We start from the raw sequence: 19,405 nt of genomic DNA on the forward strand, positions 1-19,405 counted from the left end.
GCCGGCTGCTGGCTCCTTGGTCGACAGGAAGGCCCCATTGTCCAGGGCCTTGTCGGCGGCTGGTTACTGTGGCTCAATCCTGGTGACGAGGGCTTCGCCGAGGTGGGCGTGGCTACAGTGCCGCCATCCGGCGGGTGATCGCTGTAGCCTCACCGCGTCTTGTCTCCTTAATGGGGCGTCTCCTTCGAGGGAGGTGGCAAGCCGGCTGTGGGGAGCCGGCTCTATCTTGGGCCGACTGGGGGAGGCATGGCCGCCTTCGGGTGTCTCTCTGCCCGAAGGGGCCCACCGCCCGTGGGCCGCGCTGGCAGCCCGTCGTGGATGACATCAGGGTCAACGTGGCAACAGTGCCGCGCCGGACGGGTCATGGCCACCCGTACGGTGCACTGTGCCAGGCGTGCTCCGGGATTCGGGGGTGGCAGGCTATACTGTAGCCACGCCCCGTCACATCGCCGTTATGTGGATGCAGACTTCGAGGGTACGATCTTGACCGCTTTGTGGGAGTCGGCTTCTTGGAGTCGGCCTTCTCGCGGCCGGCTTCTCGGAGCCGGCCCTCCTGCGGCTTTCTTCATGAGGGCTGAAGTCGGGCCGCCTTCCGATAGCCGGCCTGGGAGACAGCCGTCAAGGGGAAGGCGGCCCCGTGTCTTGGATTCTTGAGGGTCGAATCAGCTCGTAATTTTTTCAGAAGGGCCAGGGGGAGCCGGCTAGGCTACCCATGGTCATTTACTCCGACAGTAGTCCCTGAAGCTGATCGAGCTTCGAGGCTGACAAAGGGACGAGAAGCTAGGTCAGCTTCCTATCCCGAGGGGCCGGCTTTGCTTGTGCGCGCCATCTTCGGAAAGCTCCGTTTCTCGTGGGCGGGAACGTGGGTTGGCCTGCGAGCTAACCGCACGCCATCCCGCGAGCCACGTGGCAAGGAGATCCTGCCAGTGCACGCGCGCGACGGGACGCCGCCGCAGGCCCGGGCCCGCCACTCCTAGGCCTCGGCCCGAGCGCGGATCTTCTGCGGCCCACACGGACCGCTCGCCTTCCCGCGGCGGTTTTATTACGCCATCAGGGCGCAATAATCGCGGGACGTGGGGGAGTGGGCGCAGTTGATCCCACGTTCCCCCACGCCACGCCTCCTCGGCTCTCGCCGCGCGGGTCTATAAGTAGGGAGGAGGAGGGGGAGCGTCAGAGGCTCGCACGCTCTCCCTCCCTCCGCCCCTTCTCGCCCTCCTTCTTCTTCTCTTCGCCGCCGCAGCAAACCCATTGCCGCGCCGTTCCGTCGTCGGGCCTCTTGGTTCCTTTGGTCCTGCCGTAGCGGGGTCACGCGTGTCACCGCCGTCGCTTCGTCTTGCTCCCCGCCGCATCGCTCCCATGGCGCTGTCGAGCTCGTGGGATGGCTCCAACGTGCACGAGGACCACGTCGAGTTCCTCCGTTGGACGCGGCGCCTGCCGGGCGAGAACTTCGTGCGGGTTTGTCAAGCGCCGGCAAGGGAGATTTCGCCGGCACCAGAGGAGGGCGAGCGGGTGATCTTCCGCTCGCACTGCCTGCGCGGCTTCGGCCTCCCGGCAAGCGGATTCCTTCGAGCCTTCCTCGAATTCTACCACCTCCAGCTGCATCACCAAACGCGGTGATGCTGCTGTCGGCTTTTGTCACCCTGTGCGAGGGCTTTCTTGGGGTTCTCCCCACACTCGAGCTCTAGGGGGAATTCTTCCAAAGCAAGCTCGGCACCGTCGTCGCGGGCATGCCCGCCCCCTGCGGAGCCTTCATTGCCATGAGGCGGGCGAGCGAGAACAATCCGTTCCCGTCCATCCCGCTGATCCAGTCGGTGAAGCTTTGGCAGAAGTCCTACTTTTACATGAAGAACGTCGCCCAGCAAGGCGACTACGTCAACCTGCCGGCTTACATAGCCGGCCCGCCGGCTGGGAGGAAACCTTCGTGGAGCTACCGGGCCAGGTCGTTGTCCCAGGCCGGGAACGCATCCGTCTCCCGGCTTCGGGTGATGATCCAGTCGGAGGGCCTGACCAGAGCCGACTTGGTGGCCGCCTTCGTGGAGCGGCGGGTACTTCCGCTCCAAGGCCGGCCTCAGATGATTTGCCAGATGAGCGGCCGCTTCGACCCATGCTGGCTGAGCACCAGGGAGATGCCTCATGCAGAGGTGTCTTACATGGTGAACTACATCTCCAACTGCAAGCTCGCCGAGGATTGGCGATACGGCAAGGAGCCGTATTCCCGCGCCAACCCTCCGCCTGCCGTAAGTTTTTTCTTCTTTTCTTCCTTTTTGTAGCCGGCCTCATGATAGCCGACCCTTGATCAATTGGTTTGCCTTTAGCAGAACCCTCTTCTTCCGCCGACAGCCGGGCCGTAGGGGTAGAGCGCCAACTCCTCCCCGACCACACGGTGGATGACGCCGACGATCCGGACCTAGGAGCGGCCGCCATGGAAGACGCCATCATGGGGGAAGGCGACGAGGCCGGAGGCGCGGGGCTCGGAGCCGACTTCGAGGACTGGCCAGACGATGACGAGGTCAAAGTCGCCCCGCACCGCCAGCCGACGCTTGATCATCAAGGCACGGGCTCGTCTGCCGCGCCGGCTGCCCGTGGCGGCGCGCAGAAGTGCCGGGCCGCGTCGACCTTCTTCGGCAGCCGGCCAAAGAAATCCAAGGCTTCCACGGCGGCGACCAAGCGGGATGAGGCGCCCGCGAAGGCGGCCCGCTTCCGCAAGGCGGTGAAACAACCGCAGGCGATCTCGGCATAAGTCGTCGAACGTCTTGCATATTTTATATATAGTTTTTTGTTGTTGTTGTCCTTTTCGACCGAAGCTCTTCTAAACCTTTCTTTGCTTGCCGGACAGGGCGCCGCTTTCCCTTGAGCGAGGTCCTGGCGGCTCCGTAGTCGGGCCGACTGGAGGGTCCTCAGGCTCCCGTCGCGTGGATCCCCGCGTCGACCTTAGGGAGGCTACGGAGCGGAACGCACGGGAGGCGCGGGAGGAGCGGGAGGCGGCGGAGCGAAGAACCGCCCAGGCGACGAAGGAGCAGGCCGACGCGGCGGCCAAGGCCCGGGCGGAGGCGGCAGCCGCGGAGACGGAGGTGGAGGCCTCGTACAACCAGCCTCCGCTGCTCGTCGTTCCCCTCCGCGCCGTGGCCCCCGACATTCCCGTGCCCCCGTCGGAGGAGGTCGACCAAGGCCCGCCGGTGATGGAGAGGAGGGAGGACCACGTGATCTTCGTGGAGGGGGTGCCGCAGACGGCGCCGCCTGGAGCGGGCCAAAGCAGCCAATCAGTTGCGACACCAGAGCAGCCGTCCGGGGGCGAGCCGGAGGCAGGGGCCGGCCTCGAGGTGCAGCCGGCATTGCGCCGGCGCGCAGGGGGTGGCGCCTCCGCGCTGGAACCGCACCGAGCAGCGGGCGCTAGCCAGGGCGAAGGCCCTGGAGGCGGCCAGCGCCAGCACGTCCGAGTGGACTCCCAACGGGGGGACGGGCGAGCTGAACGCGGCGGCCCAGGAGGTCCGGAACCGGCTTCAAGCTCAGGCCGCCTCGCTGCAGCGATACACCCAAGAGTTCCTCGTGACGCGGGCCGTCATCTGGGTGAGTCTTCTGGCCTTGGTTATTTTGCTCTTTTGATTTCTTCCGTGGGGGCGCGTCAGCGCACCCACTGGGTGTAGTCCCCGAGTTCCGAGTCGGCTGGTGCGCAGGCGGCTTGGAACTTACTAGGTCCTGACAACTTAACTTATCCTCGCCTCCTGTATAATCTTCCAGGAGTATCATAACCTCCGCGCAGCCGCCTTCAACTCCCAGGCTCAGGAGCTGGGCCGGAGAACCGAGGACCTGACCAGTAGCCGGAGTGCGTGCTTTGTCTCGTTCATCTCCTGTGGGGGCGCGTCAGCGCACCCACTGGGTGTAGTCCCCGAGATTCGGGCCGACTGCTGAGCAGCCGGGTCGGATCTTCCTTGACGACTTCTTCCTTATTAATTTTTCCTTTGTCTTCATGCTTGCAGGAGCCAATGCCGACTTGAGGGGGCAGCTCAGCGGGGCCCAGGCTGCCCTTCGCACCAAGGAAGCCGAGTACAACGCCTTGGTCCTGGAGCGTGATCGCCTGGCCAAGAAGTTGGCCGACCAGGAGGACAGACACAAGGCGGCCCTGAAGAAGGCGCAGGACAGTGAGGACGCCCTGAAGGCCGAGTTCGAGACCGAAGCGGCGGGCTCGGCTGAAGCGAAGCAGGCGCTGAGCAAGGGCTTCAGTCATATCAAGGATCTGATCGATGGTAAGCCGCCTTCTTCACTCCCTGCTTGCCCCTTGATCCCTGATTTGTGTTCTGACTTGTGCTGCTTTTTGTTCTCTGTGCAGACTACTTTCCCGGCTACTCCGTCTTCGCCACCCAATCCATCGAGGCCCATCGCGGGGCGCGCCGACAGGCGGGGGCTGAAATCACGCCGGACGCGAGCCGGACGCTTGAGGAGCAACTCTTGGCGGTCCAAGCCCGGCTGCAGCCGGCTCACCGTATGCTCCGCCGCCTCCAGCGCGCCGGGGCGTAGGTGTTGGCCGCCCTCTGGCCAAGCGAGACGATTCCCCGCACCCCGAGTCAGACTGCTGACTGGCTGGAGGTTGCGGTTGGCCGCTTCGAGGCCTGGAAGGCATCGGCAGCCCGGCTTGGAGCTGGGCGGGCGCTGGAGTTCGTCCGAGCCTGGTATCGGGGCTGAACCTGGACCAGCTGCGCACCTGGCGGCTGGAGGCCGAGGAAGAGATGGAGGAGGTGCGGCCGGCTATCGCTCAGCGTGCTTCGACGATCGCCGAGTGTACTGACATCAGCGTCTTCGCTCTTGAAATTAATGACGACGGCGTTGCCCAGCCGGAGGAGTGGTTCGGGCTGGACCAGGCAGCGGGTGAAGACTCGGCAGAGGAGATCGCCTCTAGTGATGAAGGTGAAGACGACGAAGGAGAGGAAGGCGAAGACGTTGAGCCGACCGATGAAGCGGCCAGCCAGCCTCAGCCTGATCGTGCCTCCGGCAACGAGGCGCGTGCTAGCGCGCCCTCTGCGGGAGGCGGTGATCATGCCGAGGTTCGCCAGCCGGCCACTCCTCCAGCCGGCACTGCCGTCTCCACCGACCTGCCCGACTCGCCAGTCGCTCCCTTGGCTTAATCTGCCATCCTTGTTTTTTCCTGCTTGTTGCCTTTTGAACAATTTTATTAAACTTGCGCAGTTCTACCCACTGGGGTGTATTCGAACTATGTTGAATGCTGGCCTTTTGAAGGTCTTTTATGTAAATATTATTGTGTGCATGTTTGGTTTCCATTCGTGTATGCTTTTTATCCTTAGGCTGTTTCCTTTGCCGCCTTCCCCTTTTGGGAAGGCAAGTACTCGAGCTTTCTTAGATTGAAGCGAGGTGAATGGAAGCCGGCCGGCCGGCTACTCTGGTAGTCGGTCGGTGGTGGGAGAAAAACCGGCTTTTGTTATATTAGTCCGTTAGTCCCTAGCCGTTTTTCGTGTGGGCGTCCTTTCCTGCCTTTAACTCTTGCCAGCCGGACAGCCGGTTCTTCGATCTGCGACTTTTGGCAAGAGAAGGCTTGGGAGCCGGCACACTACTTGTCTGACTGCGGGTAGGACTTCTAATATAACTCCAGGCGGCCAGTCCCCGGGCCGACTAGTCGAACCCGGTGCCGAACGGAAAAAGTGAATGTAATGACAAGGTCATAAGCATGATACTTTTCATTCATAGCTAAAAGATGGCAGTCCCCGAGCTCTCCTCGGGGGGCCTATTGTCTCGTACTTAGTACAAAAGTTAGCGTGATACATACTGCATTTCAACTGTAAAACCTTCGGAGGAGGTTGGCGTTCCATGGTCGTTCCGACTCCTTGCCGGAGTCGTCTCTCTTTCGTGCCTTCGGCTTCTGCGCGTCGATCAGGTAGTAGGAGTCGTTGCCTAAAGCTCTGCTGATGATGAAGGGACCCTCCCAAGGGGCCGAGAGCTTGTGCTGGCCGGCTGTTCGCTGGATCAGCCGGAGCACAAGATCGCCCTCTTGGAAGGATCTTGGCTTGACTTTCCAGCTGTGGTAGCGGCGCAGGCCCTACTGATAGATGGCGGACCGGCTGAGGGCTAACAGCCGGCTTTCTTCCAGCAGGTCGACGCCGTCTTCCCGTGCTTCCTTGGCCTCCGCTTCCATGTACATGGTCACCCGAGGCGAGTCGAACTCGATGTCAGTTGGGATGACCGCCTCGGCACCATACACGAGGAAGAAAGGAGTGAAGCCGGTTGACTTGATTGGTGTAGTGCGCAGACTCCAGAGGACGGCCGGCAGCTCATCGAGCCAACAGCCGGCTGAACGCTCCAGTGGTACGACCAGTCGGGGCTTGATGCCGGAAAGGATGAGGCCGTTGGCTCGCTCGACCTGGCCGTTTGACTGCGGGTGGGCAACGGACACTAAGTCCAACCGGATGCCTTGCATCGCGCAGAAACGTGCCAAGGCTCCCTTGGCGAAATTCGTGCCATTGTCGGTGATGATGCTGTGTGGTACGCCGTACCGAGTTGTTATATCTGCGAATGAATGTCACGGCAGTCGGCCCATTCAGCTTCTTGATCGGCTTTGCCTCAATCCATTTGGTGAATTTGTCCATGGCGACAAGCAGATGTGTCATGCCGCCGCGCGCCGTCTTGAATGGGCCCACCATGTCCAGTCCCCAAACGGCGAAGGGCCAAGTGAGGGGAATGGTCTTGAGTGCTGAAGCCGGCATGTGTTGCTTGGAGCTGAAGAGTTGGCATCCTTTGCAATGTTTAACTAACCCCTTGGCGTCATCCAAAGCAGTCGGCCAAAAGAAACCATGGCGGAAGGCTTTGGCGAGGAGTGATCTTGAGGCCGCATGGTGGCCGCATTCTCGTTGGTGGATGTCTCTGAGGATTGCAATGCCCTTCTCTTGCTCGACGCATCGCTGTAGGACTCCAGTGACACTGCGCTTGACGAGTTCTCTGTTGACGATTGTGTATGCTTCGGCTCGGCGTTGGACTTGTCTTGCCTCTGTTTCGTCAGCTGGCAGATCTTGGTTTATTAGGAAGTTGAGGATGGATTGAGCCCATGATGGAGCTGCGACTTCTTCTATTGCCAACACGGCTACTGCGACCAGGGCGGGCGGGCTGGGTGGTGAAATGCTGGAGTCGGCCGCCGCCTGTTGTGTTGGTGCAGTCTCCGGGCCGACTACCGCAGTCCCCGAGCCGGTTGTGGCAGTCCCCGGGTCGGGCGTAACTACGGAAGTCCCCGAGCCGCCTGCTGATGTCCCCTGGCCGACTATCGAAGTCCCCGGGTCACCTTCTTGGTTCTTCGAGCCGGGCCCGGCTATATCGGGGTCAGGCGGTACGAAGATGGAATCGGACTCTGGAGACGGCTTGATAGACGGCTTGAGGAGGCGTTGTAGAGAGACACCGGTTGGTATTGCTTGCCGAGTGGAGCCTATTCGAGCCAGGGCATCAGCTGGCTCGTTGTCGGCTCGCGGTACGTGGAGGAACTCGCATCCTTCAAAATACCCACTGATCTGCTGAACGAGGAAGCGGTAGCTCGCCATATTTGCGTCCTTGGCATCCCAGTCGCCGGATGATTGCTGGACCACCAAGTCCGAGTCGCCATAACATAGGATCCGACGAATGCCGAGTTCTTTGGCAAGCCGGAGCCCGTGTATGAGCGCCTCACACTCGGCCACGTTGTTGGAGGCGGCAAAGTGAATTTGCAGCATGTATCTGAGCTTGTCGCCTTTGGGAGAGGTGAGGATGACGCCGGCTTCCAAGCCGGTGCGCATCTTGGACCCATCGAAGTGCATGCGCCAATGAGTGGAGTTGGGAGCTGGCGGTAGGTACTGGGTCTCGGCCCAGTCGACGAGGAAGTCGGCCAATGCTTGGGACTTGATGGCGGTGCGAGGCTGGTAGAAGATCGTGTAGGGGGCCAGCTCGATGGCCCATTTCGCCACCTGGCCGGATGCATCCTGGCTGCCTATGATCTCGGCCAGCGGGGCGGTGCATACAACCGTGATGGGATGCTCTTGGAAGTAGGGCTTCAGCTTCTTGGCGGCGAAGTACACACCGCAGCACATCTTCTGGTAGCGCGGGTAGTTCTGCTTCGAGGTAGACAGCACCTCTCTCAAATAGTACACCGGCCTCTGGACCGGCTGGGCTCGGCCCTCTTCTGGGCGTTGGACTACGATAACGGTGCTGACCACCCGGCTGGTTGCGGCAATGTAGAGGAGCATGGGCTCTTTCTCAGTCGGCGCCGCCAGGATAGGCGGCGTGGCCAGCATCTTCTTTAGCTCGTGAAAAGCTTGGTCGGCTTGGTCATTCCACTCGAAGTGGTTGGTCTTCTTCATGAGGCGGTAGAGGGGAAGAGCTTTCTATCCGAGCCGACTGATGAAGCGGTTCAGGGAGGCCAAGCATCCGGTAAACTTCTGGACGTCTCGAAGTTTGGTGGGAATTGCCATTCTCTCAATGGCCTTGATCTTTACTGGGTTGCATTCGATGCCGCGTTCGCAGACCGGGAAGCCTAGGAGCTGGCCGGCTGGCACTCCGAACACGCATTTCTCGGGGTTGAGCTTGATTTGGAACCGGCGTAGGTTCTCAAATGTTTCCTTGAGGTCTTCCAGTAAGGTGCCGTGCTTCTCTGTCTTCACCACAATGTCGTCTACGTAGACATGGGCATTTCTGCCGAGCTGCTTGAGGAGGCACTTCTGCATGCAACGCTGAAAAGTGGCACCGGCATTTCTCTAGCCGAATGTCATAGTCAGGTAGCAGAAGGCTCCGAATGGCGTGATGAAGGCGGTCTTCAGGCGGTCTGCCGGATCTAACTTTATCTGGTGGTATCCTGAGTAAGCATCCAAGAAACTCAACAGCTCGCATCCGGCCGTGGAGTCTATCACTTGGTCAATCCTTGGCAGGGCAAAGGGATCTTTGGGGCAGGCCTTGTTGAGGCTCGTGTAGTCTATGCACATGCGCCACTTGTTGTTCTTCTTTAGCACGAGGACCGGGTTGGCGAGCCACTCTGGAAAGAAAACTTCCATAATGAAGCCGGCTGTCAGAAGCCGGGCTATCTCCTCTCCAACAATCCGTCTCTTCTCCTCCGACAGTCGGCGGAGGGGTTGTTTGACTGGTTTTGTGTCTTCTCGGACGTGTAGTTTGTGCTCGGCGAATTCCTTCGGAACACCCGGCATGTCCTTGGGGGACCATGCAAAGATGTCCCGATTCTCACGGAGGAAATCGGCGAGCTCGCCTTCCTATTTGCTGTTTAGGTTTGCCCCGATGACGGCAAACCTCTCTGGGTGCTCGGGGTCAAGAGGTATCTTCTTCGTCTCCTTGGCCGGCTGGAAAGATCCTTGAGCATCATGCTCCTTGGGATCGGGGGACAAGGCCGACTGTTTGCCGGCCATGGCCACGACTCGGTCCAACATCTTCTTTTCTTCGGCAATCACAAGGGACTCGGCCAGCCGGCTGCTGGCTGCTGCGCACTTGGAGGACTTCTTGTAATCGCCGGCTATGGTGATGACGCCCTTGGTGCTCGGCATCTTCATCTTGAGGTATGCATAGTGGGGAACTGCCATGAACCTGGCCAAGGCAGGTCGGCCAAGCAATGCATGGTAGGGGCTCTCCAGGTCCACCACTTCAAACCAGATCGCTTCCCGGCGGAAATGCTCCTTGTCCCCAAAAAGTACATCAATCTTGATCTTGCCAATGGGGGCGCAGGACAGGCCGGGTACGATGCCATGGAACACAGTCCGAGTAGGCATGAGTTGCTTCGTCTTGACATTCAGCTTCTCCAGGGTGTCACGGTACAGGATGTTGATGCTGCTCCCGCCGTCTATCAGCACGCGGGAGAAACGGGCGGCGCGTCTATCCGTTGCAAGGGTGGCATTCAAAACCAACGCATAAGAGCCGGGAGACGGCATCACCTCTAGGTGGTCGGCCCGGCTCCAGCTGATAGGTTTTTCTGACCAGTGCATGTGTACTGTATGGCCAATGGTTTGACCATTGTCTTGACTTGCATCTAGCTAGCTTGTCTAGATGATATTTGGAGGAGCGAAAGCGCGTTCCGACCGGAGCAAGGCGCAGCGCGGAGAGGGGCAGACGCGAGCGGCGCGCGAACGGACGCGGCCGACGAAGCGAGGCCCCGCGCGTGGACGGACAGCCGACGTCGCAACGGTGGTGATGACGAAGGCGGCGAGGCCGACGGCGAGGACGCGCCGTCCCGCGCGGCCGCTCTGGGGGCGGGTCGAAGTCGAGCCCCCGAGCGCTATCGGAGAGACGGCGCGACGCCGCGGCGGAGATGATGAAGATGGTCCCGCCCGGACTGCGAAACTAGCAGCAGCACGGTAGGATAGTACCGCCCCACGGTGGGCGCCAAATGTCGGGTGGTAGGTGCGACATATGCCAACAGGTGGCTTATCATTGTGGGAGCCAATAAGACGTCGCCGGTGCCTAGAAACGGGATGAGGCGAAGACATGCACGCCGGCGAATCTTACCCAGCTTCGGGGCTCTCCGTGGAGATAACACCCCTACTGCTGCTCTGCGGGGTCTAATGAACAAGTAGCTACACGATGCTCCTTGAGCTGTTCGGCGAGAGGAGGAAGAAGGGCACGACTCGCTCTCTTCTCCTCCCTATGTGGTGTCTAAGACTAGCAGGGATCAACCCTTTGCATGGGTGTCCCGGGGGGTTTATATAGGCCTACCCCCCGGGGGTACAATGGTAATCCGGCTGGGCATGGGGCCCAGCCGTCTGTGTCTACACTCGCTAGCTTCTACGCCGGCCGCTGGGGCCCGCCGGCTGGTGGGTCCCGTCGGCTACCGGCTCCTTGGTCGACAGGCAGGCCCCACTGTCCAGGGCCTTGTCGGCGGCTGGTTACTGTGGCTCAATCCTGGTGACGAGGGCTTCGCCGAGGTGGGCGTGGCTACAGTGCCGCCGTCCGGTGGGTGATCACTGTAGCCTCACCGCGTCTTGTCTCCTTAATGGGGCGTCTCCTTCGAGGGAGGTGGCAAGCCGGCTGTGGGGAGCCGGCTCTATCTTGGGCCGACTGGGGGAGGCCTGGCCGCCTTCGGGTGTCTCTCTGCCCGAAGGGGCCCACCGCCCGTGGGCCGTGCTGGCAGCCCGTCGTGGATGACATCAGGGTCAACGTGGCAACAGTGCCGCGCCGGACGGGTCATGGCCACCCGTACGGCACACTGTGCCAGGCGTGCTCCATGATTCGGGGATGGCAGGCTTCACTGTAGCCACGCCCCGTCACATCGCCGTTATGTGGATGCAGACTTCGAGGGTACGATCTTGACCGCTTTGTGGGAGCCGGCTTCGTGGAGTCGGCCTTCTCGCGGCCGGCTTCTCGGAGCCGGCCCTCCCGCGGCTTTCTTCATGAGGGCTGAAGTCGGGCCGCCTTCCGATAGCCGGCCTGGGAGACAGCCGGCAAGGGGAAGGCGGCCCCGTGTCTTGGATTCTTGAGGGCCGAATCGGCTCGTAATTTTTTCAGAAGGGCCAGGGGGAGCCGGCTAGGCTACCCATGGTCATTTACTCCGACAATTATAATTTTATTTCTAGGAAAGTGTTCCATGCTTTTCCTTAATGGAAATTGGAATCTAATATTTCCTTCCTTCATATCAATAATTGCACCAATCGTTCTAAGGAAAGGTCTACCGAGAATAATAGGACTTCAAAATCACGGAAACCTAACAAATCACACAAAGTCTTTGGAATCGTGGAAACACTAGCACCCAAATCACATAAAGCATAGCATTCATGATCTTTAATTTTGATTTTAATAGTTGGTTCTCACTCATCATAAAGTTTTCTAGGGATAGAAACTTCCAATTCAAGTTTTTCTTCATAAGATTGCATCAAGGCATCAACGATATGTTTAGTAAATGCTTTATTTTGACTATAAGCGTGAGGAGAATTTAGCACGGATTACAACAAGAAAATACAATCAATCAAATAGCAATTTTCATAATTAAATTCCTTTAAATCCATAATAGTGGATTTAGCAACATCTAGGGTTTTAATTTCTTCAATCCCACTTTTATCAATTTTAGCATCAAGATCAACAAATTCTGAATTCTTGGAACGCCTTCTAGGTAAAGGTGGATCATATTCAGTCCCATCATTATCAAGATTCATATTGCAAAACAAAGATTTAATAGGGGACACATCAATAACTTTTAGATCTTCATCTTTATTTTCATAGGAACTAGAAGAACACACTCTTATAAAGGCATCTTTCTTAGCACGCATCCTAGCGGTTCTTTCTTTGCACTCATCCATGGAAATTCTCATGGCTTTGAGAGACTCATTGATATCATGCTTAGGTGGACTAGATCTAAGTTTCAAAGAATCAGAGCAATTCTATCATCGTTCCTAGCCAAATCATCAATCTTAAGCAATTTTTCTTCAATCATAGCATTAAAATTCTTTTGCGAAGTAATAAATTCTTTAATATTAGATTCAAAATCAGTGGGAATCTTATTATAATTTCCATAAGAATTATTGTAGGAATTACCATAATTATTAGAGGGATTACTAGGATAAGGCGTTGTCACACCCTAGCTAGTTCAAGCATTAGAGTGTGCATCATGTTTAAATTTCTCTTAAATTTGAAATGGGGATGACAGAACCCCCAGCACCCCCCCTGCAACAACTAGGGTTTACTAAAAACTTTTTCAATGAACCTGCCCTTCTAAAAAGCCCACCCTTTTTGTTTTGGGCTAAAACCTTTGACAAAAATGGTGCACATTTTTCTAGGACATTTTAAGGTAATTGGATTAATCCTTTTAGTATTTGCATTTGGGCATTTAAATGCTATAAAATATTTTAAATGCTAAAATAATCATAAACTAAAATGTTTGTTGTTGGATATATCCTAAGCAGTAGCCATGAATAATTTTATGATTTATGGAAATGCCCTGGCATATTTAATAAAGCCCTGAAGTTACAGAAATAATAGAATAAATAAAAAACAGAAAAGGAGAGAGAGAACAGAAACTTACCTGGCGCAGCCCACTAGCCCACCGGCTCGGCCCAGTCCACTGGCTCTTGCCAGTCGTCCTCCTCCTCTCGCCAGGAGGACGAGAAGCGCGTGGCCGGCGCCCGCGGCCACACGCCGGCCACCTCCTGCTTTCGCCGACGCCCTGGATGCGTCCACGAGTGCCACGCCGACCCCCACGTCTCCCTCTCTTCTCCCCACTCTCCCCGTGGCCCTCTCCCCCTCTCTGGCTCTCTCCCCATTTCCCCGCCGAGCGTAGCCGTCGCCGCCGACAAGCTCCACCGCAGCCACCGCCGTCCATTCGTTGCCTCGCCGTGCCAAGAAGCTCCGCCGTCGTCCACTGCTTCGCCTCGTCCCATCCCCGAGCGCTCGCTCGCCCGGAGATGCTGCACCGAGCTCGTCTTCAACCTCGGTCGCCGGAGATCCCCCTCGCCGCCCCGCTCGCTCCAGCCCTTCCCACTACAAGGATCCGGGTCTATTGCAACAAAATCGTTTGTTGCAATACATGTCATTTCGTGGCGATAAGTACCTATTGCCACGAAACATCATTCGTTGGCAGCTGTTGCGACTGGACACATGGTAATAGGTTATTGCCACGAAAAAGCAACCGTGGCAATAAAGTGTGCTATTGCAACATCCATGTTGGAAGTTGCCACATGTTTTCCCGTGGCAACACTCACTTGATGCAACAATTATATTTGTGGAGATAGCTTTAATGCAACATGCAACGAATCGTGGCGCCTAATATCTCGTGGTGATAGACATTTGTGACAACAACCTATGCCAACGACGCCCGTTTCATGGCGCATTACTCTTCCGTGGCAATAGTCAACTGTGGCAATAAACTATGGCAACAATCCCTATTTTCGTGGCATTAGGCATGTTGCCACGACCCACTACACTTGTGGCAAAAAACTATGGCAACAATCCTTGTTTTCGTAGCATTAGGCATGTTGCCACGACCCACTACAATTGTGGCAATAAACTATGGCAACAATCCTTGGTTTCGCCGCATTAGGCATGTTGCCACGACCCACTACACTTGTGGCATTAATTTATGGCAACATTATTCCTGGATTTATTTCAGGATTTCCGGCGATGCACTTTCAGTGGGAGGAGACGTTCCCGTCGATGACGAGGCGCCTATGGTGACTTCGTAAATCTCAAGATGATATGCCGGCTCAGTCTCTCGGAGGTGCTCATAGGGGTAGGGTGTGCGTGTGTGCGTTCATAGGGATGAGTGTATGCGCGTGTTTATGAGCGCTTGTGTCTGTACTGATGCTCAAAAAAAACAAATATTCCTGTCGTCGTAATAAGAAATTGCAACATACTTGTTTTGGTGGTGATAAATAGGTATCACATCAGTTGAAATGTTTGTAGCGAGAAACTATTGCGACAATTTAAAATTTCCATGGTGATAGTCTATTTCAACAAAAATTACTTTGGTGGCGCCGAACAGTTATGGCGTCATGAAAAAATTTGTGGTTCCAGACAATATGAAGTGATCCGTTACAACATCCTAGTGCAACAAAATAGTAGGCATATCGACTGAGATATGACGCAAAAGTTTTTTTGGTGGTGCTAACATGTGGCAACCGAAAGTGGGTTGTAGCATATTGCAACTGTAAAAAAAATACATGCATTCAATTACAATATTCAAAACCATACGTATAATATGTAGATTCATAAAGTTCATAATTCTCGTAGCAAATATCCATCAAATGAAACTCAGATATAATTTAGCCATCCTAATTAATTGCAAAGACTAAACGGTCCGTGATCTAGAGTCCAGGCCAGCTAGTTCTTTGGATCCTGCAATCAAGAAATAAAAAAAGTTCTAGTTAATGAGTCCAACATAACATACACCATACAATTATTCCAGCCCCATAGTTAAAAGGAACTATCGCCAGACTAACTAGACTAATATTGTGTCAGTAAGCATGTAACTGAGGGATTAGAACAATCATACAAGTGTAAATGTCTAAAGCATAAGCACAAGTACATCTACTAAAAGGTTCTGCTACTGATTTAAGTTGTGACCCGATGTATAGTTTCAGTTAAGTTCATGTCCCTAGCTAGCACATATTCATTTTTTGTTTAAGTTGTGACTCGATGCAGCAACAACACATGGTGAAAGAGAAGAAACAGCTAGCTAGTTATGAACGCCAATGACGTATAAAATGCAAGTGAACATGAAGAGAAAGTAAGGTTGTGACTTACCATTGCTTTAAACATTCGAGAATTCCTTGTTGCAGCTTGTATGAGCGCATTTGAAGAAATAATAATTGGCCTTGAACTGGAGTCTTATTAGGACTAGATCTCTATAAAAGTGTATTTTGCAAGTTTGGGTTACTATTTTCTTTGTCAATCCTTAGGCACCTGTAAATATAAGTGCACTTTTAGCAATGCAAGTAAGCAACATAAATCTTACAAGGTCGCAAGCATATGACTGTAATCACCTGTTGGGTTCCCATCTGCTGGCTCAATGCTACAAACTTTGTCATCATGTTTTTTTTCAAATTCCGGTCTTGATGTTCGCTCCTCTTCCAACAATCTTTCCCTTTCAGCATGCTCTTCTTTTAACCTCTCCTCAAGTTGTTCTCTCTCAGTACAATCCAAGTTAATCCTCTCTTGTGTGTTTGCACGTTCAGCTTGTAGTTGATCTTGTAATTCGTTGACCTGCTGGCTGAGCTCAGAGTTTTGCTGCTGGGTGGCTGCTGTAGCACGACCTTGCTCTTCAACCTGGATACGAAACCTTTGAGAACCAGTTGAAGGTTTGGCCATGTATCCGTACCCACAAGGCTGCGATGACTTGCATTTCAGAGTCTCTTTGTATGCGGTCTGGAAAATATAGTTTTTCTACTCACTTGAAAGTGGACCTTCAGTTTCAGTTTCTTTGTTTTGAACCTCTTGACGTGCTTTGTTCTAAAAATGAAAATAACAATTATAGGTACGACATCAATATTGACACTATATAAAAGATGAAACAAGAATAGCACGACCCAACGCATTAATAATCCCAGCTGATGATGAAACACACCGAATGCACATCATTGAATAACTATAGAATAACCAAAAGTCAGTGTACTTACGCAAACTTTCTAGGACTCTGTGTTAGACCATGTTCCGTCGTTCGTGTGGGTGAGTTCCAAGTTTCTCTGCAAGTAATATAACAATGAGATGCTTGAAACATGAAACCATATTTAGCAGCGAGGCATACATATTTAGTTAGACTCATACCTTCTCAAAGCTTACTTGCGAGTAAGTTTTTGATCCAATTTTATGTTTTGTCTTCTGTTTCTTACGGTTATCGGCGTTCTTTTGGCTGCATTCCTATCAATTTATTGAAACCAAATATAACCAGTCAGACAAGCCATTGTAGAAGCTGAAGATATTGTACTGAGTGTGTACCCAAATAGTGTAGTACAGTGTGGGCTTGTGCATGCACGGGTATGGATACAGTGTGGTCTTTTTTGTGTAAGTGAACATCAAAAGAGTAGAGCTAGCATGTGTTGGTGGTTCAGTGGAAAAGAGGGCATTTGTTGCCTTGAACACACACCCGAGTCTAGCTGCTCTGGTTCTTCTCTGTTCTGGCCCTGAGTCCACATTACATCTAGCACCTTCAGTGTGAGACCAAACAACCAAATATAAAAGAGGGAGAGCAGGACACGCCCAACAATATTGACAATCTCTGAATAAGACTTAGTACATTGGCAATAGTTTCTGAAAAAATGTGAATGAACAATTATTGCAAAAAAGGAGGGAAAATACGACGATGGATATTGATGACTGAGGAAGAGCAGCGGTGCAGCATGTTTAGCCTTTACCTGGGCAATTACAATTCCACTTGTTGTCTGCCAAAATTTGTTAGAGCCCCAAATCATTGATGCTGCGACCAGGTTCAGTTGATTTCTCTATAGTTGCACATGTATTGGTTCTTTAATAATCAATGTAATAAAGGCCCAGTTATATTTGCTTGTCTGTGTTTCCTTTTTGCAATCTGCAAGGAACTCAATACCAGCTGTGCATGTGCTCACGTGTATTGTAGTTTGATCATAGTTAGATGGCAAATGAGGAGCCACTTTTAGTTGCAAGTATAGGTTGACCAATAATCTCATAGTTGCTGCTGGTGAACTGGAATCAAAACATACTCTTGATTCCAAAAAAATAACTTCGACCTGTGATAAGTGACCGCCTAACCTGTGTATTTCTCTGGCTTAGGACATCAAAATTTACTTGTATGGCAATAATCCTAATGAAGATCGCTTTTGTCTAGTTGAAGTCACTGAAAATGAAGATTTGGCGATATAGCGTGAGGGGTGAAAACACAGTGGCTAGCAGAGCCATCTTTATTTGGAACGGAAAAGGCCATCAAAAGGTGGAAAGCTTCCCGGATAAGTAACTAATTATTTCTCATCCTAATCTAATTACTCCTTGGTGCATGCTGCTTGACTTGTTGGCTCCTGTCTTGGATTCTCTGGGTGAAAAACACATGTGAATTTATTTAATTGTTGACACATTGACAATAGCTGTTCTCCCATCACGTATTAGTACTGGCAGAATTGGTTTTGAATAAATTTCCTATTCTCTATTTCGTCCTAAGGGAACGTGGTTCTTTGAACTTGTGAAGGGGTTTATTATTGGTTAACCATTGACATTGTCTGTTTTTCATCACGGATCACTACTGTTATATTTTATGTTTACCAAGGAGTCGCAGTACAGTTAAGGAATCGCATGATTGAACTAGATAGAAAATAGGTCAATCCTGAACTAGATAGGTAATATTCTGTCTGTTTCAACTCTGTATGGTGCTGAAGAAAATAGGCAATCCCTGAAATAGATAGGTAATATTCTGTCTGTTTGGAAACTCTGTATGGTTGCTGAAGGACTCAGTGTGGTGTCTGAAGAATATTGATTACAGGTTTCAAGTAGTGGCCATGTCTTATTGCCATTTTCAAAATAACGTGATTCTACACAAGTTCAGTGAAAATCAGCCCGTTTTGTATTCCTGCTCATGAACTCCATATGCGGAAAACAGCATGAAGAAGATGATTCTCATTTGTTTATGTGCTCCCCTTTGATTATACACTTCTCTCCTCGTGTACTCATTTTGTTATATATACTTGGGATACTTACGGAAATACTTTCTGCCATTGTAGGTACTAAAAGAAAATTACTTCACCATTTGAAATGAGAAATGTATGGCTTTGTTCGCCTGACAAATATAGAAATTCATAAGGAACTAATCTCTTCTGCACTGTACATGAGGCGATACACAGCTGATCTCAAATCCTGGCTGATATGTGTATAGTTCAGTGGAGTAGCATCCTGTTTTTTCCCAATGTATTTGACTTGATACTTACTCGAGTTTTGTTAGACATACTTCTGTAGTCCCCTTTGGGTAACGCGGGTGTGCACAGAGTGAAAAGTTGACGTGATCCAGATATTGTTTAGTCTTTTGAAAGGCGGTGCGTATATTGGTACAGAAAAAGCCTAGATTGTACTGATTTTGGCAGGCAAGCATATAGTTTTTAGGAGTATACTAACTTGTAAGCCTTTGATCTTTCTTTTGAAATTACATTTTCTCTCGTCAATTATTTCTGACAAAAACATGCTTATTTATGTGGCATAATTTTGGTCTCATCTGGTCATTCTGATAGTTCTTATGTTGGGGCAAGTCTTACGTTGCAGTCTCACAAGGTTGATGTCTATAGATTGCTGCAATTTATCATGCCTTAAATATGTTACTTATGTCAGACGTCAGCCCTATATCTATGTTACAGTGTGTAATAAGAAAGTTACAAGAGTAATTTTGCTTTTGGGGTTATAAAATGTGGGCTGGCTTCTAGCCAAAAAAAGGAAAATGTGGGCTGGCTCGAATGGGCGCACACAATATTTTCTTACTTTAGGCTCGCAGCTTTTTTTACTTTGGTGCCTGGCTGGTCAGAATGGGTGAAGGAAGTTTTCTTTAGCTTTCTTGCAGCTTTTCTTACGGTGGTGGTTATCCAAAATCATGTTGCTGGAAGCCCATGGACGGGCTGGCTCTGGATGGTGCGCTCTATCGGTGGGGTGAGGAATAAGCATTCTTCACCCAGGGTGACAAATAGCGCGACCCATCCTGTCTAACAATACGACATTGTGCAGGAAGTAATCCATGACAAATCAGACAACTAAACTATGTAGAGAAGCGTGTTGTACCTTGGGTGAGAGAATTTTGGATGCTATACATTTTTATTAACAGCACATAAATACATACAATCACATCAAGAAAGATACAGAAAAATTAGGAAGGAAGAGAAAGTGAGAATTTGCTGCCCAGTGCTCATGACTCACCTTGGTGAGAAGGGCAGTGAGCTTGCTGTCTTTCCGGTGCCGAGGATGACCTTGCTACCGGAGGAGGTTAGTAGGGCGAGTGGAGGAGATCCTGGCGGTGCAA

At 52.7% G+C, this 19,405-nt stretch overlaps 2 long non-coding RNA genes across 2 annotated transcripts; both read right to left on the bottom strand.

Annotated features, from left to right (window-relative positions):
* Nucleotides 1-14,552: 14,552 nt before the first annotated feature.
* LOC125523992 lies at nt 14,553-15,591 on the bottom strand. The gene is made up of 3 exons (XR_007290494.1): nt 15,429-15,591; nt 15,190-15,348; nt 14,553-14,781 (listed from the first exon to the last, which is right to left on the bottom strand). It is a non-coding gene; the product is annotated as an uncharacterized LOC125523992 (long non-coding RNA).
* A 1-nt stretch (nt 15,592) lies between these two features.
* Nucleotides 15,593-16,291, bottom strand: LOC125523990. The gene is made up of 3 exons (XR_007290493.1): nt 16,210-16,291; nt 16,062-16,127; nt 15,593-15,894 (listed from the first exon to the last, which is right to left on the bottom strand). It is a non-coding gene; the product is annotated as an uncharacterized LOC125523990 (long non-coding RNA).
* Nucleotides 16,292-19,405: the final 3,114 nt, after the last annotated feature.

This window comes from Triticum urartu, chromosome 7, assembly GCF_003073215.2.
Source record: "Triticum urartu cultivar G1812 chromosome 7, Tu2.1, whole genome shotgun sequence".
In the NCBI taxonomy this organism is placed as follows: domain Eukaryota; kingdom Viridiplantae; phylum Streptophyta; class Magnoliopsida; order Poales; family Poaceae; genus Triticum; species Triticum urartu.